This window comes from Tenrec ecaudatus, chromosome 8 (genome assembly GCF_050624435.1).
Source record: "Tenrec ecaudatus isolate mTenEca1 chromosome 8, mTenEca1.hap1, whole genome shotgun sequence".
In the NCBI taxonomy this organism is placed as follows: domain Eukaryota; kingdom Metazoa; phylum Chordata; class Mammalia; order Afrosoricida; family Tenrecidae; genus Tenrec; species Tenrec ecaudatus.
Window position 1 is genome coordinate 109,462,796 of NC_134537.1, and position 13,535 is coordinate 109,476,330.

Sequence of the window (13,535 nt, forward strand, 5' to 3'; positions counted from 1 at the left end):
CAACTCAAAAGGTGGGCACTGGCGTCAAATATCTGCCCCAACACATACCCGACTGCCAGGGCCATTTCCCCATGTCAGTTTCGGGCAGCACATGGTTTTGTTAATGACCTAACCATGACCTCATACTTCTGTGACCTCAGGGCACACTGTCACTCTGCTTTCTGCCCACCTCCAAGCCAGCTAAGCTAACGGAGGTCCTTAAAACCCATAACATTTAATCATTTGAGCCAACCACCAACCCAATTTAGTTCTGTCAATGAGCACCTAATTTGTCATGTACACTGGAACTCGTAGACATTCAAATAGAGGAGCGTTGGTGAATTTGTCCTCAAGAAAGTGCTTTCAGGAGGGAAGATTAAACAAATACAGTGGTGCCTGAGTGCTATAACAGGGTTATCAGAGTGTTCGCAACCCTATCCTGAGGTCTGGGAGAGTTCTCCTGAAGGAATTCATGCTAGATTTTGTCACAACGCTAGGAATGTCTGGGGTCAGGGATTTGAAGGGATGGAGGTGAAGAGGAAAATGAGAAGAAAAGGCTGTGATTTGTGATTTCAAGTTTAGCAATCTGAATAGAGCGATTGTTGCTGTAATTTAAACATAAGTGGAAGTATATCATGGTATGGAGCTAGAGCCATTGAAAGCTTTGGTTTGCATTGTACCTGAGAAATTTACCCTGGAAATGAAAGTACAAAATATGAGGGCATAACCTCAAGATCAATAAGAGGAAGATGATAAAAATGATGTTGTATATAAGTTACAAATTTATTATAAAGGCACATAGGCCCTGTGAGGCTGTAGACACAACCAACCCTGGGTCAAAAATACTGAGACAAGGGACAAACAGCAACTAAGTGGTTAAAACAAAATAATAACAATCTATAATCTATCAAGGGACCACGGGCGGGGAAGGAGGGAGCGGAAAAGAGCTGATCCCAAGGGCTCAATAGAAAGTACATGTCTAGAAAAGAACGGTGGCAATATATGTACAAATATATCTGATACAATTGATTTATGGGTTCTCTAGAGAGAAAAACAGATTGCTAGTAATTATATATAAATATATTTATAAAGATAGATATATAATTCAAGAAATAAACCATTAAATAATATACAGATAGATAATACAAGAAATTAACAGTTAGATTATAAAGCGGTGAGACACTAGCAGTCCTTCAAGTTTTGAGAGCTGCCAGTTGCCAGTCCCCTTCGGTAGAGAGAGCTGGGCTGTATATACCCAGGCAGCAAACAGCAAGGCAGGTCCCCTACTGTCATCAACTGTCAGTCGCCAGCTCCAGAAATGAACATTCCAATCGTGTGGGCTTAAAGGGACCTCAACTTACAGCGACACAGTCCACAGGCTAGGCATCCCACAGGTAGTTGTACCCCTTTAAATTGAGGCACAGAACAAGCAAGGTGAGGTTCACCGAGCCATTTATCCCTCTGCCCTTCAGTTAATCCTACTTGTGTTTATCGGCCAGGCTGGCACAATAAACTATAGCAGGGTTGTAACTCGAGGTGTAAGAGCCCGCAATAAAATGATCTTTAAAAGAAAAAAAGTGGTTAAAACAATCCTACAAAGACTAAGAAGGAGCAATAAATGGTATTTACATAGTATCTATATTAGCTATGATAAGTAATCTAGAGATGATTTACAGTATACAGAAGGATGTTCATAGTTTATGTGCAAATATTACTCCATTTTATAGGGATTTGCAGTGCCATGAATTATTTAATATGGTTCTAGCCATAGCCTTTGTTACTCCAACCAAAGGACCTTAGTGTTTCTGATTGGTCTGCGTAAGAAACCATCTCAGGTGGGGAATGTACTAAATGGGTTATATGATTCAGCTGCGAGTAAACACTTGCGGTTGCACCCCTATCGGACAGAACACCCACGACCACAGCTATGGCTGCACCCCAACCCCCAAAGAAGTTGTCTAAATATCCCAGCCCAGAAGGGAGAGCCGCTGATGGCTGCAATGGACAGAACGCGCACGCCTCCCTCGCTCTTGCCTGTGTTTTCTTAACTTACTATCGAGTGAATGCCCTTTGGAGTAAATTGATTTAAAGACTGCTGGACTCATAGTGTTATGCTCGTGAAAGAACCTGGCCTAGTCACTGCGCCCAGCTTAAAGACGGAAAGTTCTCTGCCCTGGTGCAAAAGCCGGCTGAGTCCTAAGCCACACACTAGGATAGGCAACAAGCCACTCATTCCTAAGCTCTGTCTTTAGGGCTGTCGTTAGGTGCTCAAGACACCAACTCAAAAGTGGGAATAGGGGATTTCACTATCAGGGAGAAATCCTTCTCCAGGAACTGGTCTCTCCTGACAATATTTCCAAAGTCTGTAAGATGAAGTCTTGCCATCTTGGCCTCTCACAAGCACTCTGGTCTCACTTCTTCCAAAACAGACCCGTTTGTCCTTTTAGCAGTCCACGGTTCATCCAAGACTCTTCAATATTCCTCAACAAAATGGAGTGACACAGTGGCCACATCAATGGGCTCCGGCATAGGAACAATCATAAGGATGGCACAGGAGCGTGTGTATTTCGATCTCTTGTGCATAGGGTCGGAGCACCCATAGCACCTAAGAACAACAAAGAAGAGCTGGGAGTGGAACTCATCCTTTGGACTCCAAGATCCCTACACATAGAACATCCTTTATCCAGGAGACACTTTTGACACCAAAGGATTGACAGAGAAGTAGCAGAAATAAGAAACAGAGCCTGAGACAGAGCAGTGGACTTCCCAGCCAACAGCACATGAAGCTGAGTGCTTTGGGGAAGGAAGTTGACTTTTGGAGTGGGATGCACTGGGCTTAAATGGGGGAGCTGGGTTTACTGACCCATGGAGCTGGAACTGAGTTCTTTCCAGTGTAGGCTTCTAGCAGAGTGGCATGGCCTTTAGGCATTTATTAGCATGCCCAAGAGAGCTTTGTGGCATTTCCCAAGCAGGACAGAAGCTGTGCCAAGACGCTGAGGCCAGAGAAGGAACTAACCTGACTGAACAACTGTATCCTGAGCATTTCTCACCTGAATTGTAACCTGTTAACTTCCCTAATCAACTCCGAACTAAAGGGGCCGATTGGGAGACTGTTTGCAGTTTCCAGCCAGCTTTAATTCCCCCCTATTTGTTTACAAACAAATCCAAGTTCCCTAGCTCGGTCACAAAGCAAAAAAACGATGTCACCACAGCCTGCAGATGTGAGTGTCTGCCCAGGGGCACAGAAGGGTCTAATCAGAAAGATGCACAAACTCTCCTGTCTAAAAGACTTAGAGACATCACAAGGTCTTAAAAACCGAGATGAGTGTGTTCTCTCTCTCTCATGCCTAATTCCTTACTCCACTTCTATCTGCCAGCTCCTCCTTGAAGTTGCTCTCTGCCACAAAACAGCAGGCAGTGGCTGCAGTTGGGGAAGAACTCGTTAACTTTCTTCACCAAACGCTATTGTAGCCTGCTAGTGAGTCTGTATTAAAACCTGTTTCTCTTTTTTCTGTGCAACAGAGGTCTTAGAGGCCCTACACCTTATAGCTAGGTGTCTCAGCCTCCCTTGACCACCCTAATCCCTTTTATCTCATTCCCTTTTATTTCTGTAACTCCCATTATACCTAAATAAAACTTACTAATACTCATGTTTTGTCTCTCATATCTCATCCCTTGTCTCTTAACCCTTACACAAACCCCATAACCAAGAGCATCATCTGTGAGTTCTGGGTGGCCATTGTCATGAATGATTGAACCCCGCCACAGAAGTAGAGTGCTGAGGGAGGACACTTGGTGTCAGAAGAGAAATAGAGGATAGAAGCAGTGGGGAGAGAAAGTGTTCTAAAATTGATTGTGGTAAGGTAATGACTGCACAACTCTTCTTGATATGACTGAACTATGGAATTGTGTGATAACATGGATTAAGTACCCCAATAAAACAACAAAAAACCAGGCTAGAAGGTAGAGATATGTTGACCTCCACCTGTGGCAACTGGCTTTGGAAGTTTAGAAGGTTGGATATGGTCCCCAGGTCTGATTTTCTAAGACTGGAGCATATTCAGATATGGTATGAGTGAGAGTCTTGGAAGCAAACCCCATGCATACCACGGTATTCAGTGTGTGCGATCAAACAGAAGCTCCTTAACCTGTAAGCAATACCTTCCCATTCATTGCTCTTCCCACTAGTTCCAGGTAGCTGCTACTCTGTCCCTATGCAGCTGCCTATTTAAGTGAGATCATACAGAAGGACTTCAAAAAGTTTGAGATAATTCTATTTTCATTTTTCATAAACTTTTCCCCCGCAAACTTTTGAAGCCCCCTTCTATTTTTCAGCTTGGCTTATTTTTCTTGGCATATTTTCAAAGGCTCATCCTATGTTGAAGCACATATCAGAACTTCATGTCTCTTTGAATACTGTCCCTTCATATGTGTAGACCACATTTTGTTTTATCCAGGTATCTGCTGCTGATCATCTAAATCCCGCTATTGCTACTTATCTTCTAGGTACTTGTCCATGTGCCTCAAATATCCATATTAGTATAAAAATGTTTCTTAATTGTTGGATTTTCAAAATTAGATCTTGAGATAGACACCTTTGCCAGCTGAAGCATCTATTAAAGGGGATTGGAGGAAGAAGTTACATGTCTTAGTTGCCTAGTGCTCCTTTAACACAAATATTATGAGCGATTTTAAGGAACAGAATTTTATTTCCTCTCAGTTTAGAAAAACTAAAACCCTAAAATACAGCCTTAGCTGTCTTATTCCTTCATGTGGGTAGCGCCTCCTCAGTATTCCTGTGTCCTTAGCCTGTAGACAATCTGCACGTGTGGCTGTTTCTCAAATGTGTGTGTGTTAAAATCTCTCTTTATCGAATGTACAGATGTGCTTTATACAATTGATGTATGTATATGTATGGATTGTGGTAAGAGTTGTATGAGCCCCTAATAAAATGTTTTTTTTTAAAAATCTCTTTATCACCCAGAACTCTGGTTTGACCTAAAAAGAAAACCCTATTTCTCAACAGAATCACATTTGCAGGCACAGAATCTCAACACACAACATAGACTCAATAGCTATGACGTCTAGCTGCGTCTTACTGCAGACTTTCAGGTAATTAAGTGTGATATGGAACAATCTCTAGGAAATGAAGTAAGCAAGCAGGAAGGAAAAGACTAACTTAGCAAGCCTGGGTTGCTTAGGCCTACACCCTTCAAACCCTTAAGAAATACTCACTACCACAAAGTCAATTCCAAAGCATGGCGACCTTAATAGGACAGAAGAGAACTACCCCTAAAGAAGAAGGAGAACTACGCCTGTGGTTTCTGAGACTGTAACGTTTCCCCCTCCAAAATCATTTTATTGGGGGCTCTTACAGCTCTTGTAACAATCCATCCATCCATTGTGTCAAGCACATCTGTACATACGTTGCCATCATCCTTTTCACAACATTTTCTTTCTATTTGAGCCCTTGGTTTCAGCTTTTTTTCCCTTTCCCCACACCTCCCACCATCATGAACCCTTGATAATTATAAATTATTGTTTTCATATCTTACACCATCCACTATCTCCCTTCACCTATGTTTCTGTTGTTCACCACCCGGGACTGTAACTCTTTACAGGAGTGGAAAGCCTCCTCTTTTCTCCCACAAAAGGACTGATGGATTCAAACTACTGACCTTGCATTTAGCAACCTAACGTGTAAGCCTCTACCCACCAGGGATTTCTACAGAGAAAGGCTTGCTTATAGGGCTGGCAATGGCCCACTCCTGGGAGGAAATCAATGCGCCCTTGAAATATTCTGATAATATTTTTGTATTCCCAAGGCTTCGGGCCACATTGTATTTATCCTATCTTTATGGTAAATGTTTGTGAATGAATGCCCGAGGCTTTGGGCCACACTGTACTAATTTGACCAAATAAATTTACCCTGTGATTTATTGTGGCTGCCTGTGCTTGTTCTGGGGAGGGAAAATGGAGTGAAAGTAGCTGAGGTCACTTGCTGGGTGATACATGATGACAGACTGAGGACTGATGGAGACTCAAGTAAGCTTCCCTAATTGACATTACTTCACAGATGTTTTAACAGATCCCTGCTGGGAGACTTGAGTACATCCCCAGGCGATGCCATTTAGGGAAGAGACCTGCGAGCTAGTGCTTGGTTCTCCCAAACATTACCCATAAATTTCCCCTTCCCGGATTTGGATCTGCTTTTCCTCTAATAAAGCATGATCGTGAATATAATAACTTCTGAATTTTGGGAATCCTTTCAGTGAATCATCAAGCCTATAAGACATCTCAGGAGCTCTGGTGGTTAGAGTTGCTATGCACTGGGCTGTGATCTACATGGATGGCAGTTCGAAACCACCAGCAGCTCTACAAAGACAAAGACTGGACTTTTTACGCCCATAAACGGTTACAGCCTCGGAAACACACAGGAGGTCCCTAGGAGTCAGCCTAGAATCGATGGCAGTGAGTTATGAGTGGGTCTCAGAGACTGACTCAGCAAGTTATGGATTTCTGACAGTATTCTACTACTATCTTTTATACAAATGAGTGTGTGAGGAGACTATATTTGCTAATATTTGAATAAAGAAACACCAGAAAAATGCACACATACATACCCAAACCAAAAGCTAAAGTAATTCCTTAAATGAGAGGGGAATAGAATAAAGGAGGCAAAAATCAAAATGAAACTTCCTTATATATAAAATTTTATAGTTTTCAACTTTGACCTAGTGAATGATTACCTATTCCAGGAATAACAGTTTAAAGCTAGACTAATGTTAAACATTAACCAAGGTGCTAAAATATACAAACATTTTATTAAAAACAAAATTTAAAAAGCCACTGCCATCGACTTGATTAAACTGAGACCCTAAAGGACAGACTAGAACTGCCGCAGGGTTTCCAAGGCTACATGTACGCGCTCTCCCATCTTCCCCATGAGGCAGCCCGTGCACTTGAACCATCAAGTGTTTGCTTAGTTGCCAAGTGCTGAGCCATGGCACCAGCAGGGATACTTAAAGGAAACTCTACTGTAATTCTAAACATTTTAATTTAATGGTTACAAATACTGTCAACACAAATGGGTTGATGTTCCTAATATACAAAGTTTTTTTAAAAAATCATTTTATTAGGGGCTCATACAACTCTTATCACAATCTATATATCCATCCATTGTGTCAAGCACATTTGTACATTTGTTGCCATCATCCTTCTCAAAACATTTGCTTTCTGCTTGAGCCCTTGATATCAGCTTATTTTCACCCCTCCCTCCCTACTACCCCCTCCCCTATGAGCCCTTGATAATTTATAAATTATTATTTTGTTATGTCTTATACTGTCCGACTTCTCCCTTTACCCACTTTTCTGTTGTCCATCCCACAGGGAGGGGGTTATATGTAGATCCTTGTGACAGGTTCCCCCTTTCTACTCCACCTTCCATCCACCCTCCTGGTATCACTACTCTCAGCACTGGTCCTGAGGGGTTCACCTGTCCTGGATTCCCTGTGTTTCCAGTTCCTATCTGTACCAGTATACATCCTCTGGTCTAGCCAGATTTGTAAGGTAGAATTGGGATCATGATAGTGGGGGGGAGGAAGCATTCAAGAACTAGAGGAAAGTTGTTTGTTTCATTGTTGCTACACTGCACATAAGTGCTCATAAATATGAACAACCAACAGAAAATGTACAGCTATACTAGATTAGAGGTTGCCTAACTTCAGAGGAGGGATGAGAACCAAGATCGGCATAAAGCTGACCTCAGCTGCGGGGAGGGAGACCTACCTCTCCTCTCCCACCCTTTCTGACACCAGCGGCCCTCCTCAGGCACACTCTGCTTCTCTGGACACACACAGCTCACACACTCAACTCGTGATTTACTCGGGAAGTGACAGGCCATAACTTGGGATCGAGATCAGCTTAGAACAAGCTACATCTGAAGAGACAGGATGTAATTAGTCTACCAGGAAGGTTTTCAATCAAAACCACCCCCAGTTTCTTCTTTGGTGTGCCCATAGCCCATATGCAAGTAGGCCTTCTCTGGGCCAGTTCCAAATGCCAGGCCTTTTCTCAGCCTCTGCTCAGCTTTGGCTAGTGTGACAGCTCTTTAGCTCTGCCAAGTGCACAGAGACAATCCACCTGCTCAAAGGACCTCTGCCTACTTTTTACTTTGTGGATCAGCATGCCCACTTCAGCCACCTCCCTACTTGTGGTCGCCTCTCACTACTTGTGCTGCTATGTTAGATAGAGGAGTTTACAAGATTGGTCCAGGGCCTTCTGGCCAAGGCAGTCCGAGTATACCTGATTGGGCATGACTCATAGCTAGGCAAGCCCTACTAACCACCTCCAGTGTGGTGCTCTTCAGTAAGGGCACACTAGACAAGCCTGCCTCTCCCTGGGTTGGCTGGAGAAGGGTGGAGGTAATCCACCTTCCAATGCACTCTGCCTGGGGGCCACTGTTCTCATCTCTCAAACTCAAATTCACTTCCATGGAGTCAACTCTGGCTCATAGTGACCTTTTAGAGCAGAGTACAACTGCCCCTGTGGGTTTCTGAGACTGTAACTCTTTACAGGAGTAGAAAGCTTTATCTTTCTCCCAAGGAGCTGCTGGTGGTTTTGAACTGCTGATGTTGTGGTTAGCAGCCCAACGTGTAACCCACTACACCACTTCTGCACATGGATTTTGGGTTTTCACCTCCAGACATAGCCTTCTACAAAAGGCATGCTCTGAACTTAAGCCCTAATACAATGAGATACATATAAGCAGCTTTTAGAGAGAAAATTATAGCTAGTGAATTCTATAAGACATTTAAAGAAGAGTTAACACCTATAATCAAACACTTCCAAAAAGAAGAGGAGGAAACATTTCTAACTCATTTTATGAGACCAGTCTTATCCGGATACCAAAACAAGACAAAGATATCATAAGGGACAAAAACCAAAACAGTTTTTATGGATGTGGGTGTAAACATAATCAAATCTAGGAACATGTAAAGTGAATTATTATACCACAACTAATTGGCACTTATCCTAGGAATGAGATATTATTAAACATTAAAAAATCAATTCATGTAAAATCAGTAGACTAAGAAATAGAAATTGCTTTGATTATCTCAGAATCAGAAAAAGCATTTGACAAAGTTCAATACAACTCATTAATAAAGATACTCAGAAAACTAGGAATAGCAACTTTTCAACTTGACTACATTGACAAATAATCCACAATTAAATCATACTCAATGATGAAAGAATGGATGCTTTCCCCTAAAATTGGGAATAAGACAAAGATGTCAACTCTCACAACTTTTATTAAACATGATTTGGGGGATTCTAAGGAGCCCTGGTGGTGTGGTGAGTTTTGTGTTGGGCTGCCTATTGAGCTCAGCTGTTCGAAACCACCAGTAGCCCTTCTGGAGAAAGATGTGACATTTTACCTTTTACTCCCTAAGGAGAAACCCACAGGGGCAGTTCTACCCTGTCCCATAGGGTCTCGGTGAGTAGAATTGACTTGATAACAGTAAGTTTGATTTGATTTGGTTTGGTTAGAGGTTCTGAGGTTCTAGACAGGACAATTTGGCAAGGGGGAAAACAAAAAGGGTATCCATACCAGTCCCATCAACATCGACCTCTTCCCCACTATAGCACTGAAGATACAGCCTGGGGAGAGTGGCAGGGCTGCCCAAACCACACCACACAAGAACAAACTAAGAGGGAAAGCGATCCTGGCCCACCAAACCTCAAGGATGAAATTCCTGCTCAGAGCAGCCAATGCACAGAGAGAGCATGGGCTGGCCCCACCACGAGACATGACACCCCCTCATGAACCCACAGTGTTATGGGGGACAGCACTGGAGACACAGGGCAAGTATTGACACCAACCCCCCTCCCCCTGCACACACCACACACACACACACACACACACGCGCGAAACAGAGCAGCAAGGAGAGCAAAGCAATGAAGTCCCCAAGGAATCAAAAAAATAGACTTCAGAATCGGTGGGCAGAGTGTGGCAGCTCACCAGATCTGACTGGAAAACATTCAGAAGAGTCAGCCGATAGATCTGGAACTATTTATAGGCTTTTTTTTTTCCTTTTTCATTTTCTCATGTCTACCTATATAAGATAGGCAGGATAACCAATCCTGAGGAGAAAATAATGGGGTGACAGCTCCAGGAGAACATGGGAGAGGAAGAGGTAGAAGGGGGTGTGGGGAGCCAACAAACCCAAGGACAAGGGAAAAATAAAAGATCTAAAATCGATGGCGGGGAGGGTGTAGAATGCCTGGTGGGGTTTGACCAAGCGCAATGTAGCCGAGAGAAAGTACTGAGAGCTGAATGAAGGTTGAACATGGTGGTGGGACAGGAGGAGAGTACAAAGAAATAGAGGAACTAGGAGGCAAAAGACAGTTATAGAGGTCTAAATATAGACATGCACATATGTAAATATATTAATGTATAAGAATAGGGATATGGGCCTATGTACATATATTTAAATTTTAAGTATTAAGGGAGAGGATGAGCATTGGGTCTCTTCTCAAGTACTCCCTCGACGCAAGAACACTTGGTTCTAATAACCTGGCATTCTGTGATGTTCACCTTTCTACATGATCACTGAAGTCAAAATGAGTGATTAAGCAAGTGTGGTGAAGAAAGAAGATGGTGCCCAATATAGCCTCTGGAGTCTTAAAGACTTGAAGTTAAACAGCCATCTAGCAGGGAACCAACAACATCTACATGGAAGAAGCATACCAGCCTGTGTGATCACAAGGTATTGATAGGGTTAGGTATCAGAAGACCCAAAACAAACAAATATATCAATTCAAATGATGGAGGCTGGAGACCCAAAGCCCATCTGTAAACAACTGGGCATTCCTTCACAGAAAGGTCACAAGGAAGAGACAAGCTAGTCAAGGTGTAACACAATGCTGATGAAACATACAACTTTCCTCTAGTTCTTTAATGCTTCCTCTCCCCCCTTATCATGACCCCAGTTCTACCTTATAAATCCGGCTGGACAGTAGTATGTACACTGATACAGTTAAGAGCTCTTGATACATGAAATCCATGACAGATAAACCCCTCAGGAACAGTAATGGGAGTCGCGATACCATGAGGGTAGGGGGAAGATAGGGGGTCAAAGGGGGAGAAACAGGGAACTGACTACAATGATTGATGTATAATTTTCTCTCCATGAGATCAAGCAACAGAAATGTGAGTGAAGGGAGACAGTGGGCGGTGTAAGATATGAAAATAACAATAATTTATCATTAATCAGGGGCTCCAGATGGTGAGAGGGTGGGGAAAGGTGGATAAAAAGAGAGGAGCTGATACCAAGGGCTCAAGCAGAAAGAAAATGTTTTGAAAATGATGAAGGCAACATATGTACACATGTGTTTGATACAACTGATGTATGGATTGTTCTTTTTGTTTGTTGTTTGTTTCTTTATTAAAAGATAATTTTATTGGAGGCTCTTACAGCTTTTTTGGGGGGGTCTCTAGGCTTTTAAAAAAATCATTTTATTGGGGGCTCATACAACTCTTATCACAATCCATACATACATGAATTGTGTAAAGCACATTTGTACATTCGTTGCCCTCATCATTCTCAAAACATTTGCTCTCCACTTAAGCCATTGGCATCAGCTTTTCATTTCCCCCCTCCCTCCCTGCTCCCCCAATGTATAGATTGTTATAAGAGCCCCTAATAAAATTATTTATTAATAATAAAAAAAGTCTGTGGAAACTTCTGAAAAGCTTTTGGAGTAATAGTAAACTATTTCAGCATGGTTCAAGGATATAAAATTCAAATGCATTTGTAAATAACTGTAAGGAACAAACACTTAAGAATAAATGTAGCAAAACAAAGGAAGTATAAAACATATGCCCCCAAAACTGGGAAGAAATAAAAGTTAAAAAGAAATTAAGAGTTCTTCCTCCCCCTCCCCCTATCATGATCTCAATTCTACCTTACAAATCTGGCTAGACCAGAGGATGTACACTGGTACAGATAGAAACTGGACACACAGGGAATCCAGGGCGGATGAGCCCTTCAGTATCAGTGGTAGGTGTGGCATTACTGGGAGTGTGGAGGGAGGGTAGGTTGGAAAGGAGAAACCGATTACAAGGATCTACATGTGACCTCCTCCCTGGGGGACGGACAACAGAAAAGTGGGTGAAGAGAGACGTCGGACAGGACAAGATATGACAAAATAATTTATAAATTATCAAGGGTTCATGAGGGAAGGGGGAGTGGGGAGGAGGGGAAAATGAGGAGCGGATGCCAGGGGTTTAAGTGGAGAGCAAATGTTTTGAGAATAATGAGGGCAATGAATGTACAAATGTGCTTTACACAATTGATGTATGTATGACTTGTGATGAGTTGTATGAGCCCCTAATAAAATGGTTAAAAAAATTAAGTTAATTGGAAAATTACGATTTAGTATCACAAAAATATAAACTGTCCCCAAGTTGATGTATAAATGAAATTGAATCCCTATCAGAATTCCTGGTAACTTCTTTGTAGAAATGGACAGACAGACTGATGCTAAAACTCATAAGAAGCTGCATGCGATCCAGAATTACTGAAACAATCTTGAAAAGGAAGGACTAGGTGGGAGCTCTCCCACTGCCCAGTTCAAAACGACCAGAAAGTAACAGCACTCAGGGTCGCATGGTAGCAGCACAGGCACCGTCAGGCGAGCCACTGAAGGAGAGTGGAGACTTCAGAAATATCATGGATGCAAGGCCCCTGAGTAGTACTGTTTTCTCTCAACTGCTCACCTAATGGTGCAGTTGCTTTACAACCAGTCTTGACAGTTGCTCAAAGGATTAGACACAGAGTTATCATATGACTCGGCAATCCCACTATCAGGAACATGCCCAGGAGAAATGAAAACAGATGTCCCCACAAATACCGATATATAGATGTGCATAGAATCACTATTCTTTTTTGCTTTCAAATAATTTGGTTAGGCCCTAATCCATACATCATAGCATTGCAGAGTTCAACCATATCAAGCGGTGCTGCACAATCACTGCCAAGCACTAGTCTTAATAGGCAAAAGGTGGAACCAACCCAAAGGTCCATCAATTGTTGAGCTGAAAATAACCAGACATCACGTTATGGAGGGTCGTGGGGAGGAGACAAGCCAGTCAGGGTACAGTGCAGCAATGATGAAACACACAACTTTCCTCTAGTTCTGTAATGCTTCCTCCTCCTCACTATCATGATCCCAATTCTACCTTACAAATCTGGCTAGACCGGAGGAGGTACACTGGTACAGATAGAAACTGGAAACACAGGGAATCCAAGACAGGTGAACCCCTCAGGACCAGTGGTGAGAGTGGTGATACTGGGAAAGTGGAGGAAAGGTGGGATAGAAAGGGGGAACCGATTACAAGAATCTACATATAACATTCTCCCTGGGGAAAGGACAACAGAAAAGTGGGTGAAGGGAGACGTCGGACAGTATAAGACATGACAAAACAATAATTTATAAATTATCAAGGGTTCATAAGGGAGGGGGAAAAATGAGGAGCTGATACCAAGGGCTCA